The sequence below is a fragment of the Macaca nemestrina genome, chromosome 11 (assembly GCF_043159975.1).
Source record: "Macaca nemestrina isolate mMacNem1 chromosome 11, mMacNem.hap1, whole genome shotgun sequence".
Lineage (NCBI taxonomy): Eukaryota > Metazoa > Chordata > Mammalia > Primates > Cercopithecidae > Macaca > Macaca nemestrina.
In genome coordinates, this window is record NC_092135.1 from 72186220 (window position 1) to 72190480 (window position 4261).

Consider the following 4261-nt stretch of genomic DNA (forward strand, 5'->3'; position numbering starts at 1 on the left):
AGCCACTCAGGAGGTTGAGGTGGGAGGATTGCCTGAGCCTGGGAGGTTACAGCTGTAGTAAGCCATGATGGCTCCACTGCCCTCCAGCCTGAGCAACAGAGCAAGACCCTGTCTCAAAAGAAAACCAAACAGGCCGAGTGTGGTGGCTCATGCCTGTAATCCCAGCAGTTTGGGAGGCCAAGGCAGGTAGATCACTTGAGGTCAGGAGTTCGAGACCAGCCTGGCCAACATGGTGAAACCCCATCTCTAACTAAAAACACAAAAATTAGCTGGGCGTCATGGTGTGCACCTGTAATCCCAGCTCCTCAGGAGGGTGAGGCAGGAGAATCACTTGAACATGGAAGGCAGAGGTTGCAGTGAGCTGAGATTGCACCATTGCACTCCAGCCTGGGCAACAGAGCAAGACTCTATCTGAAAAAAAAAAAAAGACAACCAAACAGCTGGCCACAGTGGCTCAAGCCTGTAATCCCAGCACTTTGGGAGGCCAAGGTGGGTGGACCACTTGAGGTCAGGAGTTCAAGACCAGCTTGGCCTAACATGGTGAAACCCCGTTTCCACTAAAAATACAAAAAAAAAAAAAATTACCCAGGTGTGGGGGTGCACACCTGTAGTCACAGCTACTGGGGAGGGTGAGGCAAGAGAAGCACTCAAACCTGGGATGCAGAGGCTGCAGTGAGTTGAGAACACACCACAACTCTGCAACGTGGGCAAGAGAGCAAAACTCTGTCTCAAAAAAAAAAAAAAAAAAGACAACCAACCAAACAAAAAACAGTTCTCTGCCCAAGACATGAGATGTGTGTGGCATCAGGGTAACAGCTAGCTCCTGTCTGATAAGCTAAAGTGGTGGCGCAGGATGATTACACCCAGAAGAATTGCTATAAGGATATACACTGGCATTCTGCTTCAAGGTGGCATCTCAGTAGAACACTGGAAAAACATCAGTGGCACTGCTTCCTGAGAAAAGATTTTGAGTGGAGGATAAATATTAAGGGACAAAGTTACAAATAGTAACAAGGACTGTGAAGGGTGGTGGCTGCTATACATTTTAAAAAGAACATGTGAGCCATATGTGGGAAGAAATGCTTTGAGCTTTGCTGTTATAGAGAATGGTCATTTCTTTGGCAGAACTAGTGATTGGTCCTGTTAAGGAGGCTTTTCTCCCCTATCTTTCCACCTAAAAAACCTTGAGTAGCAAGGATTTGTATTTCACTATAAGATGCATGATTCTGAAATTGAAAGCGCGGTGATAAAACCTGAAAGAATATTACATAGACCACCAGGTTGGTCTTATTTGAATGCTGGGATCAGAACAGTCTATTGAATTATTTCTTCATTCAAGGTATCTCTTTTAATAACTGTGGAAGATTGCATTTTTTGTTCTCGATTATTCCCCACACTTGCCGTAAGAGAATTTTATATCCTACATATTTCCATGTGACTTGCAGTACCTTCCTACAGGTGCAGACTTCCCCACTCTCTTAACGTTAGGTTTACCCATGCGATTTCCTTCAGCCAATGAAATGTGAAGCATAAGCCATGTGTACCATCGAAACAGGAGTTAAAGAGACATTGCGTGGCTTAGCCATTATACTCTTTTTCCTCTGTCACGGTGACAAATGTCTTTAATCGGTGTTGCTCTGTCAACCTAGATTCTGAAATGAATACCCATTGAGCCAAGCTGCAGCTGACATGCACCAAGAGGGAGAAATAAACCTTTGTTGTCATAAACCACTGAGATTTGGGGGTGTTTCTTATTGCCACATAAACTAGCAAGAGCTCATTAATACAATAATCTTACAAATTAGCACAGGAGCCATCCACTCACAGTAGTTATCAAGTATACAATATACATATTCCAGATGAAGTGCCAGAGTCCAAATTGCTAAGATAAAAACATGCCTCACAAAGAAATGTAATTGATATTAATCTTAATTTTCCACCTAGGACTTTTTTTCACCTATTTGGTAGGTTGATAACAGGTTGTAGAGTATAATATTTCCAGCTTCTCCATGTTCATTAAAAAAGATCTCCATTGTACTCCACCAAATTAAGACTGTAATTAACCTAACACGTCTCCAAATAAAAACCAACTTTTTCTGCTAACTTTTAAGGAAATTCTCACTTACATTCAAAGATTCCTAATTCCAGAGATGAGAAAACAATTTGCATTTATGACTTTGAATAAACAATTCAGTTGACCTCCAACCTTCCCAACAGTTTCAAAAGCAAAATCATACATTAGAATACCACACAAAAGCACTAGGAGCCAGACAACATTCCATAGGTTTTAACAGCCAATGAAACTCCAGACCATAATTAGTTCCTCTCTCAGTATTTTATACTAAGAGCCTAAGAAATTTTTACAATTTCTAGGCTTGACATCTTTTAAGGCCAAATAATGTAGCCTCATTTATTTTTACTTTTTAAAAAAATTTTTTTGGAGGGAGGTATTCATATATTTGACATTTGAAAATCACTTGTCTTAACCACTATGATAGTTTCTAGACTTTGTCCTTAAGCACAAGCCATTCTTCCTACATGACATGACCCATAACACAAAAACTGAAAGCTCCACAGAATAGTGAGACTTTGCTGTCTTCTGATGGATAATATCAAAGTTGAAGGCTAAAAGACCCTTTGGTGGTACAGCTTGGGAAGATTCTCTTTCCTTAAGATCTTCAGTATAGGCTTTCATACATTCTTGTTTCTTTTGAGATGGAGCCTCACTCTGTCACCTGGACTGGAGTGTGGAGGCACAATCTCGGCTCCCTACAACCTTTGCCTTCTCGGTTCAAGTGATTGTCCTGCCTCAGCCTCCGGAGTAGCTGGGATTACAGGCGCGTGCCATCACGCCCCACTAATTTTTGTATTTTTAGTAGAGACGAGGGTCTCACTATGTTGGCCAAGCTGGTCTCAAACTCCTGACCTCACACGATCCACCCACCTTGGCTTCCCAAAGTACTGGGATTACAGGCATTAACCACCGCACCCAGCCTCATAAATTCTTTATCAAGGCTCACGCTTGTATTTCTAACACTTTGAGAGGCTGAGGTGGGCGGATCCCTTGAGCCCAGGAGTTCGAGACTGGCCTGGCCAACATGGCAAAACCCTGTCTCTACTAAAAGTACAAAAATTAGCTGGGTGTGGTGGTGTACACCTCTGGTCCCAACTACTCAGGAGGCTGAGGTGGAAGAATCACTTGAACTCAGGAGGTGGAGGTTGCAGTGAGCTGAGATCGTGCCACTGCACTCAAGCCTTGGTGACAGAGAAAGACTCTGTCAAAAAAAAAAAAAAAAAAATGGTGGAGGGGATTGTTTGTAATGCTCACAAATTTTAAAGGTGTGGAGGAGTCACAAAGGGCAGTTGAAAGCTCCACTAAGTGGTCCCCATTGACGATTAACAAAGTGCACTTCTTCAGGTTAAGCAAGGGGTAAGGAAGGTAGGTCAACTTGCTTTTATACAAGAGAAAGCCCTGCAGCTCTCCCAGCCTGTCTCTATCTTGTGGCAGGTCAGTCAGGTTATTGTTGCTGATATCCAACCACTGCAAATAGACATCCTCAGGACACAGATTGGGACACTGGAAAACTTGTTTGCTGAGATACCTACAAATGCAACTAGCTTCCAATTACTTAATTCAAAAGGCAGCTCTGTGAATTCTAGATTTCCAGAACAATCCAGTCCCTCTGGATTTCAGTCTCCCAGCTCTGGAGAAATGCTCTTCAGATAGTTGAAACTCACATTGAGTTATTTCAAGTTCTTCAAACAACTGATTTTAGCTGGAAAATGTGAGATTTGTTTCTTGGCAGATCTTGAATTCTCATCACTTGAAACAGCTCGATATATGTAGGAGTGATTTGAATTGGGGTGTCGCATACCTGCCATTCTCTCAGGTGCGTCTGCTCCTTCAACAAATCTGGCAGCTCCATCCAGTGCTCCCCAGAAAGTCCAAACACAAATGCACTGCTCCATTTGCCTCTGTCCTTGGGAAGTGAACTCTGCCTTGTGAGAGCCTTCCTTTCTATCTTTTCCAGAAGCCGCATGCTGTGAATGTCTATGAAGCCATTCTCCCAGCCAGTACTCAGCCTGGGAGATGCCTTTCCTCCTGCACTTGGCCTCGAGGGTTCACCCCTCATTTGTCTTTTCCGATGCATTCTTCTCAAGACTTTCTGCTTCCTTCTTCTGCCAAACTTGTGCTTCTTGACACAATTTTCCCACAAGGCTCTGACAACAGAATGTCAAATACGACCATGTTATGTCCCAT

At 43.1% G+C, this 4261-nt stretch overlaps 1 pseudogene; it reads right to left on the reverse strand.

The window, feature by feature from the left end:
• Positions 1-2612: 2612 nt before the first annotated feature.
• LOC105483359 (leucine-rich repeat-containing protein 2 pseudogene) lies at positions 2613-4261 on the reverse strand (annotated as a pseudogene).